This window comes from Trematomus bernacchii, unplaced genomic scaffold, assembly GCF_902827165.1.
Source record: "Trematomus bernacchii unplaced genomic scaffold, fTreBer1.1, whole genome shotgun sequence".
NCBI classification, from domain to species: domain Eukaryota; kingdom Metazoa; phylum Chordata; class Actinopteri; order Perciformes; family Nototheniidae; genus Trematomus; species Trematomus bernacchii.
The window spans coordinates 310,001-330,219 of record NW_022987342.1 but is presented as its reverse complement, the minus strand read 5'-3'; the positions used below and the strand labels follow the sequence as shown (position 1 = coordinate 330,219).

Genomic DNA, 20,219 nt, shown 5'->3' with positions numbered 1-20,219 from the left:
CGGTGCATCAAACAGGAAAACTAAGAAAGCTGCCTGCCGCTGTTGCACACCTTGATAGACACAAAAAAGAAAGAGGCAGAGGGGGGTGGGGGAACGGAACGACAAACAGCAGCAGAGGAGAGATGAAGCTCATAACAACAGGAATCCCTGATGTGTTTCTCCATTTACAAGACACAAGAAAAGGGAGGAGGGGAGAAAATGTGGAGGGAGAGCTAAGTGCAATGTGAGGTGTGTGAGAGACACACGGGGACCAAGTGAGATGCTATTGTGAAACAGGCGCTCGCTTGGCATGGAAATGTCTCTCCACCCCTAAAGCCAGGCCTGTTATCAGCCCATCAACCTTCCCTCTCTCCAAACACCTTGTACCAGCACCATTACAAAGGTGGCTGGATGACACACTTACAGAGAGGCAGGAGGAGGAGGATTGTATAGAAGTGAACACAAGAGCTAAAAACAGAGGAGGACACAAAACAATATCGTCATTGTCAGCTCCTTTGAAGCGGCTGCCTTGGCAGAGGTCTGAATCCGCCATACCGGACACCTTAGAGCGTGTGCCTCTCCTCTTCTTTACTCTTTTCTCTCCATGCATCTCTGACTTCTTTCCACTCTTTGCCTTTTCCCCCTCTCCTTCCCTTCACACTTCTCTTCACACACCCCGATTCAGCTCTGCTCCCTTCACATCTCATCCTTCCTGCTCCACATCTCACTCCTTTTCCCTCATCGTCTCTTCCCCTATTTTCACGTCTTTCGCACCTCCTATTCTCTCTTCAATTTCGTCTCCTCTCCTACCTGTCATAACCTCTCCCCCACCCTTCCTTGTCTTTCTCTGCTCTCCTCACGCTGCCAGTTTAAACAGAGCATGTTGTCTGAATGGCAGAACCTGCTAATCCTGCGTGTAACAGCTGCTTAGGCCAGTGATCACCTCAAAAGAAATCCCTACTTGCCGAGTTTCAAAGGGAATGCTTTAGGGGGCTAATCCATGCACTGCAAGTCACTGGATGTTTGCAGAGGTAAAATGAGTCTGTGTGCATTCACGATTATGTGAGTACAGGGAATGCTTCTTGAGGCTTTTTCTTTTTATAAAAGAGTTCACGTGTGGTGTGTTGTGTTGTGTTGTGTGTGTGTGTCTGTGTGTGTATTGTGTGGGTGGTAACAGCAAGTAAAGTAGAGGCAGCATGTGTTTGCCCTGGAGAAACGGATACTCACACTTTGAGTCCCGCTGCGAGACATGAGACGATGAGGGACACATTTAAATTGGAAAAATGCCAACAGCAACACATCTTTGCTTACGGGACGTAGATATCAAATGTTGGCTAAAGAAGGAAGCGTTACTCTAATATCAAATCTTAAAAAAGCCTGTCTTTTCACACTTGAGAAAATTACTTGAGGCATGTCTGTCTGTACAATATTAGGAAACTTATGGATTTATGTAGGGCTGAAACTAATGATCATTTTACTATCAATTACTCAAATTGTTTACAAATTATTTAGACTAAATAAGAGCAGACAACTGTTTAAAAAAATGTTTATCACAATTTTAGAGAGCAGCATTTCCAGCATAATTCTTTAAGGGCATCCCACCTTGCCTTAAGGAATAAAACGATGACATTTTTAAGGAAGTAACTTCTTATCAGAGGATATATATCACTCTCATGTATGTCAGTACCAGAGTTGGGTGTAACGCGTTACAAAGTAACGTTACAAAGTAACGCGTTACTGTAATAATATTACTTTTGTCGGTAACGGAGTAGTGTAACGCGTTACTTTTATAATTCAGTAATCACACTACAGTTACTAACATTGCCCCGACACGCGTTACTTCGTTACTTTTATAAAATCAGTCATAATCACACTGACAGACAAGAGGGGTTTCCGCCGCAGGTTTATATGTACGTAATCTGCGCGACTTGCACGTCCACATCTCCGCGTGCAGTGCTGCATAAACATGGCTGAGTCAGCGATAACTTTCGAGGGGTGGAGGTATGCCCATTATTTTGAGTTCGTCCGAAGAATAGACAGGAATGTGACGGTGAGGTGCAAACTGTGTCCAGACCAGAAGCTGTTATCCACTGCTGCAAACACCACGTCAAACCTCAACAAACACCTGCAAAGAACACATGCTAAGGTGAAGCTAATAGCTAAGGACCGGACCCCCGAACCCAGAGTGAGGATGTTGTGAGTGCGCCGCCGCAAGAATTTGGAGGACCGGTAACCAAAGCAGAGATGGACAGGCTTGTAGCATCCTTCATAGTAAGGCAAGGCAAGGCAAGGCAAGTTTATTTATATAGCACCTTTCAACACAAGGCAATTCAAAGTGCTTTACAAAAATGGAAGACATTTTAAAAATGGCATTTAAAATCAGTCATTAAAAAGAAAAGATAATAAAATAAACATTAAAAGAAAAAATACATGGATAAAAGTTAAAAGTTACAGTGCAGTTTAAGATGTGAATAGTTCAATTAAAAGCAGCGGCAAAAAGAAAAGTCTTCAGCCTGGATTTAAAAGTAGTAAGAGTTGCAGCGGACCTGCAGGTTTCTGGGAGTTTGTTCCAGATATTTGGAGCATAATAACTGAATGCTGCTTTACCATGTTTAGTTCTGACTCTGGGGACAGAAAGCTGACCAGTCCCTGAAGACCTGAGAGTTCTGGATGGTTCATAATTTAGCAGTAGGTCAGACATGTATTTTGGGCCTAAACCATTCAAAGCTTTATAAACCAGCAACAATATTTGGAAATCTATTCTTTGACACACAGGAAGCCAGTGTAAGGACTTCAGAACAGGAGTGATGTGATCCACTTTCTTAGTGTTAGTGAGGACTCGAGCAGCGGCGTTCTGAATTAGCTGCAGCTTTCTAATAGATTTTTTAGTGAGGCCTGTAAAGACACCATTGCAGTAGTCGAGTCTACTGAAGATAAAAGCATGGACAAGTTTTTCCAAATCCTGCTGTGACATTAGTCCTTTAATCCTAGATATGTTCTTTAGGTGATAGTAGGCTGATTTAGTAACTGTTTTAATGTGACTGTTGAAACTCAGGTCAGAGTCCATGACTACACCTAGATTTCTGGCTTTATCTGTTGTTTTGAACATTGCAGACTGAAGCTCAGCGCTAACTTTTATACGTTCTGCCTTGGCTCCAAAAACCATTACCTCAGTTTTATCTTTGTTTAATTGGAGAAAGTTCTGACACATCCAGTCATTGATTTGTTCAATGCACTTACTCAGTGTTTGAATTGGAGCATAATCTCCCGGTGAAATTGTTACGTAAATTTGTGTGTCATCCGCATAGCTATGGTAACTTATTTTGTTGTTTTTCATTATCTGAGCCAGTGGTAGCATGTAGATGTTAAAGAGAAGAGGCCCCAAGATGGAGCCTTGAGGTACCCCACATGTCATATTTGTCAACTCAGATGTGTATTTACCTATAGAAACAAAGTTTTTTCTGTCCTTTAAGTAGGACTCAAACCAATTTAGAACTGTTGCCGAAAGTCCCACCCAGTTTTCTAGTCGGTCTAGTAATATGTTGTGGTCAACAGTGTCAAACGCAGCACTGAGATCTAATAATACTAACACTGAAGTTCTGCCACTGTCTGTGTTTAAGTGGATGTCATTGAAGACCTTTACAAGAGCAGTCTCAGTGCTGTGGTTTGGACGAAATCCTGACTGGAACACATCCAAACAGTTATTTAAATGCAAGAAGTTACTCAACTGTTGAAATACAACTTTTTCAATGATTTTACCTAGAAATGGCAGGTTTGATATTGGCCTGTAATTGTTCATTACTGAAGCATCTAGATTATTCTTTTTTAAGAGCGGTTTAATGACTGCAGTTTTCAGGGCCTCTGGAAAAATACCTGAGTGAAGAGATGTGTTTACTATATGAAGTAGATCTGAGGCCATGCAAGGAAAAACATCTTTGAAAAATCCTGTAGTAGAGGTAATGTTGCCCATTTGCACAGTGGAATCACCATCGCATCGTTCAGAGATATACTGCGCAAAATACAGATAGCAGGAGACAGAGGACAGCCATGGTCAGAGCTATCTGGATCAGTCTTATGCGACAATGGAAACTGAACTAAAGAGAACATTTGAAACTTTAGCAGTCTGCGTGATCTGCCTGTAGGGAGGGGCTGGCCGGCCCTGCGAGTAAAGTAACGAGTAAAGTAACGAGTAAAGTAACGAGTTACTTTATGTAGCGAGTAACGAAGTAGTGTAATATATTACTTTTTTTTAAAGTAATATGTAATATGTAATATATTACTTTTTTTTAGTAACGACCCCATCTCTGGTCAGTACACATGAAGGTGTAGCAAGCAGATAAATAGCTAAGCATAAAGACTGGAAACGAGTGGAAACCGTCCAACAAAAACTGAAGCTGACTGGGTAACACACTAATATTTTGCTGCAGTGAGGTCTTGGCCTACGAATCTGTTCTACAGACTTCTGTTTGTTATATATCCTTGCAGAAAAATAACACCGGGTTCATTATAATGTATGTAAATGAGAATCATTTACTAATAATAGTAATAATCACAGTCAAGTGTTTGTTCCAACTCATTCAGCACTAGTAATACTATTTTCATCCAATCTGACAAGAAGTGAGATAGCATATTTCCTAAAAGTTTGAACTATTCCTTCAGTCAATCCGAGCAGTGGCACTACAACCTATACCAATGGAACATGTATTGGATAAGTGAGGCGATTAATTCAATCCAGAAATGTAGCTGATAATAGCTGACACTTCTGATTCATTTCAGCAGGTGAAATGAATGGATCAATCACATCATATCATCAAATCAGAGCAGCACATTGCAATGTTTGGAGAAATAGAAAACATTTGGAGCCAAAGAAAGAATCCCAATCAGTCACAATCAGTTGCCTGATTGTGACAAACCAACCCTCTAAAACCCAAAGATATTTAATTCGCAATCAAGTACAAGACAAACAAAGGCAGAAATGTGTTGGAAATGTTATCGTTTTGCTTGACAATTGAGTCATACAAAATTAACCAACCACTAAAATTACTCTAGAATTTTAACTGACGGATTAATAATCTAATTTACATTTTACAGAATGTTTAAACATTTTGTGTCAAACTGCTTTCGGAATGACTCCCAGCTGGCTGTAATTGTTTTCTTTTTGGGGAGAAAAAAGAGCATCACAAAGATGTTGATTTGTTGCAAATTCATTGACACGGATAAGAGTTGAGGTTAGCCCCCATGTGGCCCTGGAGTGGAAATGAGTAGTATTTGTAAAACTGGCACTGGGGAGATTCCTCCGGATAAACAATCTTCACACTGTGCTCCCTCCCTCCCTCCTGTGAGCAAAGGACTCCAGTAAGTGTGTGTGTTGCTCTTTAATCTCAGGGACCAGGCTCTAAGCAGGAAGCGGCGGGACACAGAACTAATAGTAGTGGTGGCCATGGAGGATAGAAACTGCAGATGGAGCTGGGAGCTGAGGGTAGCTATCGATTGATTCAGGGGATACGTTTTCATACTCCTGGGGAGTGTCGGGGAGGGGGGCGGGGGCCATGCCAGGATTGCCTGGCATGTGGTGGGCTGGCTGCACACACACACACACACACACACACACACACACACACACACACACACACACACACACACACACACACACACACACACACACACACACACACACACACACACACAAAACCCTCCCTTAGCTCTTCTGAGGGCTGAGGAAAAAGCAGAGGGGGTAAACGTTAATATCATCCATCAACAGTAGGTACATTAGAGAGGGCTGTGGGGCTGGGACTTTCAGCACCCCCTCCGGGAATGGTTTCGTCCATTTCTCAATACGGAGCTGGCCCTTTTCACTTTTCCCCCCATTTCCTCTGCCACAGGGGGAAATATTTCACCTGTCCTTTTTCTCTCTCTTTCCCTTTCTCTCCATTCCCCCCAATCTCCTGTGCAGCAGAAAAAAAGGACATATCTCTCTCTCAGCACCTGTCCAGCTCTACCCCCCCCCTCCTCCCCAGGCCCAGGAATCATCCCTCGCTCTACGATAAAAAGCAGTACATCTGCCCCGCCCCCTCCCGTCCCCCCTTAATGCCATCATTTACCGTTCCAGTCCCATGGTAGATGTGAGGGAAAGCAAGGTAGCAGAACATATCAGTTTCACCCCCAACCTCACAGTCCGCTTCCCATAAAAAACATCATTCGTACAGGGGACGAGGTGAGATAAGCTACCGTGTGTGCCAGCAGTGATCCTCAGTCAACACAAGCTGGTACAGAGACAGCCATGCAGACAGCAGCCATGCACATAAACATATGTTTAAGTTACTGCAGGTATACAGCACTTCCTGTATGTGAGTGGGTGGCTGACAGACTTCTGCTGCGACCCGCCTGCCATGTGGCTAACGAGCTCAGATTAACGACCTGGACTGAATCCCTGCGATACTCAGAGCAAGATGCTGCGTCTGGCATGACACAGGAGACAGATCCACTGACAGACTTAGTTCACAGCTGCTCCAGCACCTCAGGACACCTCATGGAGAAATGAGCCGGAGTAGAGCGGGGACGACCTAAATGCTTAGTGACTTCTAAGCAGTCGTAGTTTAGCAGAGGTAGAGTTTGGGGGCCAGAGCAGCTGCTCTACAGTTTGGGTATCAAATAATATACAATACCAAAAAAGAACGATACATTGACTAATCCATCAATCAATTGAAAGAAAAATAATTCAACTTTGAGAGATTTTTATCCTCTCAAATATGAAAAATGTACTACTTTTCTCAGATTATAATCATGTTAAACTGGGAGTATCTGGGATTAAGACTGAATGAACAAGATATTTAAAGACATCAACCTGGACTTTGAGAAACTTCAGATGGACAATTCTCTGGACCAAAACATTTATCATAGAATCTAGAAAATAACCAGAGGATTCATCAATTATTAGAATAATTGTTAGGTCCAGCCCTTATACAGAAAAGAAAATGGCAACACTGATCTTCACCTCAGTTGAATGACAAATGGACTGCAGTCAGAGTTTCAAAGTGCCTAAACTGTACCTGAAGGTAAGAAAACTCAAGATGGAAAGCAGGTAAAGAGATACAAAGATGAGCCAAGGAGATATATTCTGATTTCATGAAAGATGTTGTGCATGGTTTCACTTTCTAGGCTTTTTATCATAATGTATCTTCTGTTCATGAATATTTCAAGTTTTGCCGCTACCTCCCTCTATTATTTTTCTCTCTTTGTTCAATCTCTTCAATCCCCTTTCTCCCCCGTTGGCTAAAACTGCAGGAATGCTGGTCACATGTAATGTAAGTAGGTACGTGAGTGTGTGCACAAATGCACGATTAGCGGCAGCTCTGAATGAACAGTCTGGGTTTGGTATGCACAGAAGCCTCTTGTTGTGTGCCCTGCAACAAGCCCCTGAGCAAAAGTGGTAAAAAGGGAGTGTGTCTCTTTTGTGTGTGTGTGTGTGTGTGTGTGTGTGTGTGTGTGTGTGTGTGTGTGTGTGTGTGTGTGTGTGTGTGTGTGTGTGTGTGTGTGTGTGTGTGTGTGTGTGTGTGTGTGTGTGTGTGTGTGTGTGTGTAAATGCGCTACAAATACCTAGGGAAGACAGAGAGCGGGAACCTCTGAAAACTGCTTACAGGCTTTAGGTTTGGGAATGAAATTTGGAGAAAGATGCATTATCTGAAAAGGAGGTAAACATAAAAAAAAGACAAATGATTGCAATCAGCTACTCATGGATGAAGCCATTAAAGGTCCCCTATTATACTGTTTTTCATCAATATATTATAGGTCTCAGATATATACAAAACATGTCTCTGAAGTGTTTTGTAGCATCCCATAAACCCCTCTGTTTCAGCCCTGTTTCAAAAGTGCTGATTCTCTGTCTGTTACTTTAGATCAGTGGTCACTGACCAGTCGATCGCGAGAAAAAAAGAAGAAAGTTACAAAAGAAAGAAAAGTAAAAAAAAGTTTTTAGATGTAAGCCTATCATCCACCACCCCGTTAGCAGGTGCCACTTGATTGACGTATTTTTGAGACATTCCTTGTTGCTCCCGAAAATAATAGACTAACTTCAAGTGATGCTGCATATTTTTGAACTCACTGCACTTATGGTAGATACAAAATGAACATATTTTACCGTGATTGTATTGTAATACACGTTTCAAAATGATGCCGGAATAACTACATACTGATACCGGTTAGTAAAAACCATGAATTAATGCTTTGACAAGTGTGCAGACAAGACGGCAGGCGAAAAACCTTTTAAAATGCGTGTTTTCTGAATGGAGATCGGATCGATCAGGCTAAACTAACGTTGTAGCTGCTCCGTCCAAACTCACAACAACATGATACAGACACAGATACAACAGTGACTGTATTCGCCATGACACAGACAGTCTGTGGTTTGTTCATGTTTAACTTTTGTCCAGTTTCTGAACAGATATGAGGAGCTGTGAGCTCTGTGTGCTAACAGCTAACGGCTGCTGTTTTGGTTTTCTGATTCAACGTCAGCGATGGCAGGCTGAGATCCTCACTGCTGATTGGCTACCGCGCGAACGCGTCATTCGCATCAACCGCATCTGTCCGCGTCTGTCCGCGTCTTGCATTGACTTTACATGTAATCGCGCAGAATTTGTAAGAATTGTGTTAAAAATAACTAGTTTTAATGTTAAATGTTGCACTTGCATGAAGCTTCAGTGGATAAGCCTCACAGTTAAAATGGTACTTTATGTTATCTGCTCACTGCAAGATGTTTTTTTTTCTTTGTTGTTGTTGCTGTCAACAAAAAAAATGTACTCATTCACTCAAACAAATGGAAAATAAGCTACATACATTTATATTTAGGATCGTAATGAAGGAATGAATGAAACTTAAAATGATAGGCATGCATGATGTAAATATATATATTTATCCTTTTTGACATGTTAGTTATGTTGTGTTCTTGGATTAATCAAATTGGAAGTTGCACCAAATGATTTGATGTAATTCCGATGCAATTAGCCGACATGAAAGGCCTCAAATTGGCAGCACTGTCTGGGCTGTCTTTTTCACTCAATTCTGCAATAGGTAGATCTCGCCTTTCACCAAGGCCGAGGTCGGGGATCTTGGGCTTAAAAAGGTTGGTGACCACTGCTTTAGTGGGGACACATGTTTATATATAAAATACATGAAAAAGTTGATTTTTTTACAATAGGTGACCTTTAAACAAATGACACTGGGTTTGAGACTCATAAGAGAGCAGAGGGGACTTCACCAGTAGCTGTTCATTTCCCACTTTTTCTTGGCTATTCTTGTATTGTGATTATAAAGCTTCGATGGGTGCTTTTGCGTGCATGCATTTCAGCTGGGCAAGGATACAAAGAAAACAGATTTCTGCCCACCTAACCACATACACTATAAAGATAGATGGAGTTCCTCTTTCTTTATCATGTAACTTCTTTGCAAAGTGCTGCATGAAAACCCCCCCACATTATGGAGAAATGTACTAACTGTGAGGGGAATCTCTGTGGAGTCAAAGTGGCCACAGTGGAATAAAAAACACTTCCCTCACAATATGTTTGCATGCCATTGCAATACTTTCATGATCTCTCTCGCAACAGTGTTTTCCTCAGTTCCTCTGTTTGAGTTAAGATGACGCTCAGCCCACAGAACGGGTTTATGTTCTCCGATGGCCTTTTGATATATGAAGCCCATAAATGTGCGGTCAAAAACATCCTGGGATACTAAAGATAAGTGTGTGACTGTACTTGATTGACATCTCCTTTACCCTTTGTTAGCCTTGTTTGTGCTATTCTCATGCACTGTTGTTCATACTTATACCTCCGTGTAATGCACTATAATTCTTATATAACCCACATGATCGTGAGTCAGTAAGCTGATTGTTTTGGTGTTGAAGCAGAAGTCAACAGTGACTCATTTCTTACGTCATTTGGAGCCAAATTTACAATGTTTTCCTTAAAGCCCGCGTCACACTGTCCCGAAATTGACACCAGATGGACACACGAATATGGAATTGTGAATTTCGCACGAAGATGGCCCCGAACATGGTCAACAGCCAAGCAACAGCCGAAGCAAGTACGATGCCTACAGAAGGCCACACGATGGCACCCGAACCACACACGAAAATATGGTCGTAGACTTTACTGATGATTTAGAATGTATCCAGACTCAACGTAAGAGCTTGTGCCTCTTCGGGGGGTGCTAACATTTAAACATACACTTTATTCTTTACTTTCTCCGTCTCTATATGTAGATTAGAAGATATTACTTATCTCCGTCATGTTGTTTCCATAGCAACAACAACTTCCTGTCAACAGCGTAAACTCGCCTTCAAAATAAAAGCATCTAAATAAAACAGGAAGTTAACCTAAATTACATTTAAGACATACAACTGCAACGAAAGTAACAAAAACAATGTAATATCTTTTTCAGTTTCACAGAACACAAATTGGGTTATTTACATAATATGTTTACATGATTTTGTTGTGCAATAAATGCAATCTCGATGTCATCGTACTATAATACGATGGCTACACGACGGCATTGCGAGGGCTTCACGTAGTCGTGTTGCCTTCCTAAGACAATCGGGCAGCTTCTTGTTTCCTTCATATTGTCTTCGTGAGGCGAAAAATGCCCGATGGCACCGATGATCAGACGAAGATGACACGATTTGACGAAGGGCAAAATGGACACACAAATTCAACACGAAAATGAACCTTCGCAAGGTCCTTCGGCAATTTTTTGGCATGCCAAAGATTTTGCCACCGCTCACGAAGTTGCTGCTGGAGCCTGAGAAACTCCACCGGCGGTCATACGATGGCTTAAGATGCCCTCACGAATGGCCCGATGTTGTTACGATCAGAGCCGAATTTGAACATTTCCTTTATCGTGTGTCCATCTGGTGTCAATTTCGGGACAGTGTGACAGGGGCTTAACCTAAGCAAGTGGTTTTGTTGCCTTAATAGGTTCTGCACTGCAAGGGATTATTCAAGCGCATTTATCACAAGACATTTATTGGAAAATAGACAAAAAACATCAAAAGAAAGTCATAGGATATCATAAAAACATTACAGTACATCTCTTTTTTTGGATAAAAGTCCAGTAACATCAAACGGTAAATGATCAAAACGCATAATCTACAACCACCCTAAAATAAGAACTAGATACAGAAGTCACACATCCTTATTGTCCAACATTACATAATCAGGGAATAATGCCACATTTCGATGCCAAGTTGACCATGTGATGTTGGGCTGATGTTAACAGCAAAGCCTTAGAGCCTGGGGTAGCAGACATGCCTTGTTCACACATTTTGACAATATGTGATTAACAGAGCAAAACATCTTTATTTCTTCCCCGGCTAGTAACACTCAAACGATTAAATACAATTATCTTTTTTAGAGAATCTGGAATCTAGGAATGCAATCTTATTCAGGCTAATCCATAATCAGTCACTCTGCATGAGAGCATCAGATAAATGTCTGAACTCTAAATGAGTCCCTTAATGCACCATCATTTCATCTAGAATATGCTCACTTCTGTGGAAATGAACTGAAGTGAATGCTACAGTGGAAAAAACTGCGAATACTGTAAATGTGTTGATATCCTCTGGAACTCCCACCTCTAAATTGGATTAAGACGAAAGAGAGTTGAGAGGCAAACTCGAATAACCCCAGAGATTTATTCTGAGTGTGTACCAACAACAAAATAACCCACACTGAGAACAATGATAGAGCTGAAATCCCCAAAGCATGTGGCAAAAATGAAGCCGGGCAGCCTGAGAATCACACGGTTTGGTTTGCCTTGTCCCCTTAAAAATATTTACTCGACATCCCATCAGCTTACATAGATGGATTACTAGACACACACGCACACAAAAAGGACACATACATACATTTCAAGAGTCACTTACTGTAAACACACACACCAACACACTTGTCCCATGTGAGACTAGTGCAAGTTGCATTGTCCTGGTGTGTGTGTGTGTGTGTGTGTGTGTGTGTGTGTGTGTGTGTGTGTGTGCGTGCGTGCATGCATGCGTGCGTGCGTGCGTGCGCGCGCGCGCGTGTGTGTGTGTGTGTGTGTGTACTACATGACTTCTCTACTGTAGAGGCAGCAGAAGCCAGAACCCAAAGCAGGTGTTGAGTCAAATGCCTCAGCGTTAATTTACAGTATAGAGTTTGCTGAAGTGTACACAAAAACAACTATTACCGTTTGCATATCCATGCCCACCCAGACTTTCTTTATTCATTACATGAGTCTGACATGCAAAAACAAGAGGGCATTCACAAGCATGTTAATCCGCCACATACAAAACCCATTTTCACAACAACATGAAATTCATTTTTATGGATTTCCATTTCTATGTTAACATTGCGGCAACCATGTACCGGGGACATTTAAATGTGTCTATTTTGTGCTCAAGAGGTGAGGCCTATTAACGATCGATGCGAAATGACAGCAAAATGATGGTGATTTAGCAATAAATGGGTGCATTTATGTAAACAGGCATAATTTTATTTTAATATCCTTTGATTTTAGGAGCATTAATAAACATTCATAATATCTAAAGTGGTTTTGTAGTCCAGTGAGCTACAGTAGCAATGCTGCCTGAATCAGCAAAAGCAAACATTAGTCACCCAGCAAAACATGACTTACTGCTATAAGACCTAAGCACAGCAATGTACGCTAATGAAGCATCTGTGACAACTTGTGAAAAAGAAAGTAAAAGCTGGGGTGGAACTTTTTTTTTGCTTTAAATTGAGTTAAAACATTCCCCTGAGCTCCAACATTGGAAAGTTTCCAAACTACCTCCTGGGTATTTCCAAAAAGTTACACAGAGTAACGTCCCAACTGACAAGCAGCTATTGAGGCTAACATGAGTTATACTCCAACTTCTCCTCCAGAACATACTACTATCCCTTTTGCGAACATCAGGAGACCAATTTGTCTAATCTTTGTGGAACCACAGTAAAAACTCAGAAAATAATGGACCGAATAAAGCTTTAAGGTCCTTTAAAAGTAGTTTAATTATCTAAAACTCCTGGAAGCTTTGGAGGGAAACTTGGCTATAGGTGAATACAGGTAATCTGAATATTTTGCAGCTCGGTCAGACACAGTTCTGACTTTAATATAAAAGGGTTTCAATCCCGGAACCTCACAGGTTATGTTTTGAGGTCTGCTTAACAAGACAGAATGCTGAATTTGACAAAAAACAAATACAACATAGCGTATCAGATCATGTAATACGTTTTCCCAGGGCAGAAACACATAGATACACTGTTTGATTGAGACCAAGAAAACCAAATTCCCCTAAACAAATAACATTATGGATAAACAACAAATATATAACTACTTTAGTCAATGTCCATTTGTGAAGTAGAGTGGAATAATATTATGTGTGCCCACTCTATCGTATAAAACGTCTTTCTTTCTCTTTCATTCTCCAAACCACTTCCTTTTCCTGCCCTCCGCTGCCTCCCCGCTGGGCGAACCCTGGGAGTTTCCACATGACAACAGGAATCTAAATCATACAGCTTACATACAGTATATTAGCTCTATATCTCTCAAGGGCATGAAAGCCCTTTAACAAGCTGTGAGGAGATACTGGCTCTCCTCCTACTGTGTCCCCTCGCTCTTTACCCCCGCCTCGCTCTCGTATACCGGCCTCTTATTTCCCTCTGTGAATAAACCCCAGAACTTTACATCTCCAGCTTTGAATGGGGCCCCTCAGGCGATTTCTGGGCCATATCTCACAAGGGCAAGAAAAAGCCTCACCCCCTCCCTCTCCCCCCCGCACACCTCCCTGTTCAGCCATGAAATGACACCCCTATTTAATCAATTGTGAATCATGAAATTTTGCACAAGAGACCCCTTTTCTTTGCACTTGACAGTGATTGAACCGCACAGCCATGCAATTCCATTCACCACGGCGATGAGAAGAAAAGGGAGCGCGGGAGGGGCTGCGCACTGTGCATTTTGTGTGTGTGTGTGTTTGAGAGATGAAGGTGATTTCCTAAGTGACATTATGGGCCCCATGCTGAATGGCGATGCAACAGAGGGTCCCTTCTGTGCATTGAGGCCACGTGGTCCGGCAGCATAGTGGGATCCTACAGCTGATCTATAGGGGTGCAAAGGAGGTGTGTGTGTGTGTGTGTGTGTGTGTGTGTGTGTGTGTGTGTGTGTGTGTGTGTGTGTGTGTGTGTGTGTGTGTGTGTGTGTGTGTGTGTGTGTGTGTGTGCTACAGAGAAAATAGCCCTTCACATAAAGATTTTATAGAAAACATGGGTCAAGAATATCAAAGGAGAAAAAGGGGGTTTTAAGAGAGAGACAAGTGGACGAGACAGAATAAGAGTAGAAGAGTGGATAAGAGAAGAAGAGAGTTGGAGTAAGAGACCCCTGACTGGAAAGGCCCCCCCGTCCCCCTGCCTTTCTTCTGCATGAATGGGCTGGTGGGAACGACATGTGAATGTGTGATGTAAGGTCTGCAGTGTGTGTGTCGGGGAACATAGCTGAGATTCCAAGCGTCTGTGTGACATAGCGTTGACACCGAGTGACCCCGACTGCAGAGGTCAGGGTGAGTCAGCTCCTCTGTGACATGGCAAGACAGAAAGTGACAAGCTGTGGATTTATCCATTCGCACACCATGCCATTCAATGTATAGGATGACGTGGATATAAGTCTGAGTGTGTGTGTGTGTGTGTGTGTGTGTGTGTGTGTGTGTGTGTGTGTGTGTGTTCCTCTCATGAGACAGTGTTTGAGTACAGCATGCTAATGATGTGCTAATATATCACAGCGGCGAGAGCTTTGGTTTCACTTCCACAATGCAACCACAAAGTCTGCCGGCAGGACAATCCAGTCATTTCCTATTTTAAGTATTAAGGGAAAAGATGACAATACAAATGAGGACTAGACATCACCCATTAACAGTTGAAAAGCTTTTATTACTTTCATTGTATTTATTAATAATGTTCTGGTTGCCTGGTTGGTCTAGTGTCCACAACACACACCTCCGCATGGGTTCAGACGAGGCTCATGCCATGTCACACATCAGCTTGCTCTCTGTCTCATCTGTATGCAGAGTCAAGAAGAATTCAGCTCTGGCAAAATAACACCCAAGCGCATCAGGCCCCGGCAATAACAAGAGGTACTTTTCTGGGAACACAGTTTTGCAAATGACACAAATTGTTCGTGACCTGTGTCACTCTAACAATACAAAGAACACACGCTCTGTGCACCGGGGTTATGACCCTATCTGCTCTGTTTACAGCTGCAGAGGAAATTAATTTTAGTACACTGATAGACTGATAGCAGGTCGAAAAACAAGATGAAAAGATGGTGAAGAAGCACAATGTTTATCACCTCAGGATTTATGTGTGTGTGTGTGTAGACCTGAGCTTCTCCGGTGAGCCCAATTGCAGAGAGCTGCAAGTTACTTCAAGAGATACAGACAAGAAAGATTTTCAGTTTACCCCAATTAGAGTTTGGGCACACACAAACATTGAGCCAAGATAAGATGAGATACTGATAGCCTGGGAAAAACAGAACCAACATTTCGTTTCAGTGGAGAGTACCAGATGGATGACTGAATCATTGAGAAAGTTTAGTTACCTATACATTCAAACCTCAGTGAGTGAGATATTTTGCCTCAATAGTTGTTATGAAGGACACAAATGTATTGTTTTAAGTTATTACCTTGATTTATAAATGGCTATATGCGCCAACCACAAGGCTTGTGAACAGTGATCAGTCCAAAAACCCGGAGAATTGTTATAAAGAACTAGCTTTAAGTCATTGTTTGAGGTGTTTATATCTGGTCCAAATGGTCTTGACTCAAATGTGAGATGTCCCTCAGAAAGAAAGGCAAGATGTAATAATCGTAAGTGACGGAAGTAGTCATGTTAGAATGAAAAAAAGAGCTTGAGAGAACATTTCAAACCCTGTATACTTTCAATCCTGTGAACAACTGGCCGATTACCCAATTGCCAAACCAAAGTGCTTGGAATCGCTAGAAAATAATTGTGTCTCTGAATTATGTTGTTGTAATGGTGTTGGTTTATCCTGTTTTTCTTTTTGGCATTTCAATAGGCATTCTTCATACGCCATACTGATGTCTTTTGTGATTTGCTGCCATATGACAAAACGTAAGCTGTCCTCAATGCAACAAAAAGAGAAATAGATAAAAACACGACTTTATTATTTACTTAGCAGCAAAGGTAATGCATTACATTATCACTACTTACTGAGCTCAGCAAACATTCAAATAACATTCAAATAACTTAAATGTTGCATGTCTTTTGTCTTTAACACAAAAATAGAAAGACAAAGAAACACAAAACAATAAACTGTGAATTATGGAGCAGCCCTTAAAATTGTGGATGCGTTCAAAGACTATCTACTAGCTAGCTTAGGGTTAGCAGCTAGATGACTGCTGAATGCACCCAAAGCCACACAGCTAAGAACACACACAAAATGACTTGGAGAAACTAGGCATTCAACTAAATGGGACGGTATAGTGCTGAGCCATCATCTGCTATATAACAGTGATATTATTCTTAGAATAATGTAGAAGGCACCAGCAGCGCAAGTCATACACAGAGGTGTCATGTATGCATGATGCATTACAGCGTAACTGAGGACCCCATAGGGCTTCAATTCATTACAGAGGGTATATTTTGAATTTGGTCACAGTCTTATGATCACTTCTTGTCTGACAGGCAAAAATTCTTCAAGCTGTGTTTCAGGAATCAGAATTAGCCCGTGGAGACATTTGTTGGTTGCGTATCCAAACTGGGGGTGAAAATCTTTCAGGGCGCGGAACAAAGGTTTACTGAAGCAGAAATACACCAAAAATTACTTTTTCAAAAGCGTAAATGGTCCAGTTGTTGCATTTACATTTTGTTTAATGCATTTTGCATGCTGAGCAGTTAAGGATTTGTCTTGTATGTCATCTTACAAATGATTGTAATCACTTTATTTGTAAGTAACATCATGTGGTCAAATTTGCATTTAAACAACAATTTTACGCAACTGATGGCTTTTCTCCAAAACAGCTGTGATATTCCAGCGAGGAAAACTCTACAGTTATCTGTGTGATGGAATGACATGAAGATAAAGATCATGGGGAAGGAGGGAAAGAGATGGGAGGAGGAGAGAGTGAAGGTGAGGAGTTAAGCACCTAAGCTAGCAATAAAGAGTGAGAGGACGGCTGATACGATCTTTTGGTCCGACACCCAGATCATTAAAACTTCTAAATGATTGAAGACCCCCATGTCCAACACAGCGCATCCTGAGGCAGAACGGAGAATTCAGGCTGTTTTAAAGACAAATACTTCCAAAGAAGAATTTGTCTAATGATGAGGGTGTAAATATCGTATGGTCTTTTTGCAACAAAGCCAGTCTTTAGAGTATGTGTGACAGAATGAGTTGTTGTAGTGCAATAACTACAGCAACTGTGCTTATCAAAGGAGCTATTGATTCATACTAATCCTGTTTCGAAGGACACTGACAGAGATTTCTCTGCTTGACCCCAGTATTAGTTTTGGCACCGGTTACTTCCATTTTTAATTTTTTTATTTAAAAACAATAGACATCTGAGGCTTACAGTATTTGTAGATGATTGTTAATGTGTGGCTGGATTTCAAACCATTGCATTACTTTATCTGTTGTCTGAAAGACAAGACAGGGCAATATGGATATTGTTGATTGATTTAAATGTACTGCCTTTCTTCAAGTTGAATTCCAATAAACCAGATATATTATCATGAAAAGTGCGAAAAAATAGACATTATAGACAGAGAGAGAAAGGAATTATGTAAAATGGCCATGGGCGTAGTTTCCACTGGGGACAGGAGGGACATGTCCCCCCCACTTTTCAAAATCCCGTTTGTGTCCCCCCCACTTTTCAAATGTGTTTATTAAGACTGAGAGGCTGAGATAACGTCAGTTTAGCCGATGTAAAGGACTCGCTGAGTGATTAGATTGTAAACTTTAGTCTAAGTTATCTCAGTGGGTCTCAAACAGTTTGGTCATCTATGTAAACAAATATTTCCATCTATTAAATATAGTTGTTCAAAATAAGTTAAGAAATCATTCCAATGTCAGTAAAAAATTAAAAAACACAGTTTAAAAGGGGAGTGATTAGTAAAATATGCATACATAAAAAGAAAGAATGCAGACTAGGTAAGTTTAAGATAGGAGAGAGGAGTATATCAATTATGTGTTATTGGTTGTGAGCATATTCTAATGGTTTTTGGAGTATTGAAATGTATACAGTTCTGTTTTATATGAGTGTTGAGAGCTGTATCCATAAATCTCTTAATTTTGCTCTCAAAGTGCACCAGATTGATGCTTTTAACTTCAATTTAAAGACAAAAATCTTCTCCTCATTATATATACTACACATTTTTCTTGGATTTTTTTATACACAATAGTCCCTAATATATTCGTAGAAAGGCAGGAAATTGAATTAAATTGAGAAAAATGTTTCATTGCGGAGGACCCCCTGTTTTGTGTCCCCCCCACTTCTCAAACCAAAGTTACACCCTTGAAAATGGCTAATGTATTATGTCTACCACGTTCATTGTTTAGCATGTTTATATTATGCAGTGTACAGTAGGACTGAACCCAAACTAAAGCTGAGGCTAACAGGAATATATTTGGTCAAAAAACAAAACATTTGACAAACTTAAAGGGCCCATGTCATGGCCATTTCCACTGATCATAATTACATTGTTGAGGTATACTAAAATAGATTTATACTGTGCAATTTTCCAAACTCACATTGGTTTCGCATACAGCATCTCTGTCAAGCATGTGTATTCAGCAGTATTCACTTTCTCCACTAAACGACTCGTTGGAGCTCTTGCCCCCCCCTCCCTGTGAGCCTAGTGTGCTCCGATTGGTCAGCTCGGCCACTCGTTCTGATTAGTCAACCACCAGAGAGGCTGCGCCCATGTCTAACAGTGCTTTTCCCGGCTGCTCTCAGCGTAACATCAGTCTTATCATGGCGTCGGTACAGCCGTATATTTTATATACATATATATTTTTAACTGTTGTTATAGAAGAGTGTGACGGCCCCAGGGCCTTTGTCTTACGATGGGGTGGAGCTGAAGAGGCTAATCAGCATGATCACGGACACCTCCGGACACTACGGCCCCAGTCTCTCTCCAAAGCGGCTGCAGGAAGACTAACTCTGCGATCCTCTCAACCACCTATCTGCATTTACCACAATAAATGTGCCGTGGTTTTGTAAACTCGTGTATGTCTCCTTGTCTTTGTGGCCTACGAGCCGCTCATAACAAAGAGTAAGTTATTTTTACCCGTTATAAACTACTACTGTTTGATGAGAAATCAAATCATGGTTTGCTATATATGAATTCAGGGAAGAAAGGATAGGCCTACTAAGTATTTCCATTAAACTTTATTTTTAGAAATGTACAAAATGAACATAAATATACATATATACACGGTATATCATCCATTCCTCCTCCTCGCATCTTGCCTGCGCAAAGTCGGTGCGGTGCCTTTTAGCACGACGCCTCAGTAGTAGTAGAAGTGCCTTTTAGCACGTCATGGATTGTCCGCCAGGATCTGGCTGGACGAAATCAAATGCAAATCACAAAATATTAGAGAAACGTAGTTGTTTTAGATTCGTTAGTAGTAGTTGTGTAATGAACAGCTTGCCTGCTAATATGCTAACCTAGCTTTGTTTACCTTGGTAGCTAACACGATATGAACGTTAGCTTGGAGGAAAGGCAACTATAATGCAGTGTAATAAAACTACTATGAACAAAAGCTAGTGGTTCATATTAGGCTAGCAATAACGTGTTTATAATTGCAATCGTATACGGGTATTCTGCTACCATACGATGTAACTTGCATGAATACATTGTTTTGCGCTAGCATACAGCTAGCCTCGTTAGCTACATGCAGTATATGTACGGTCACAATGTACGGTAAATCACAGTACAGTATACTGTATGAGTATTCCATGTGTGTGAATGCAGACATTCTCCTGCTATGAGATACATGTATGCAAGGCCATCTGCTGATATTAGAGTTGATATATTTAAACTCTAGCAACTTAGTTAGCACAGTTAGCACTGTGTCAATGGCTTAGCAGTCCAACACAGTTTACACATTTAAACAGTCTTGTTTGATAAATACACAAATAACAATGCAAACTTACAGGTTGTATACCCAGATCTTCCCCTGCTCCAAACGGTCCAAACAAGCTGTGC

The 20,219-nt window shown here is 41.2% G+C and overlaps 1 protein-coding gene across 1 annotated transcript in view; it reads right to left on the bottom strand.

Moving 5' to 3' along the window:
- Nucleotides 1–20,219, bottom strand: part of xylt1 (xylosyltransferase I) — a 95,702-nt gene that overhangs the window by 42,670 nt on the left and 32,813 nt on the right. The window lies entirely within an intron of this gene.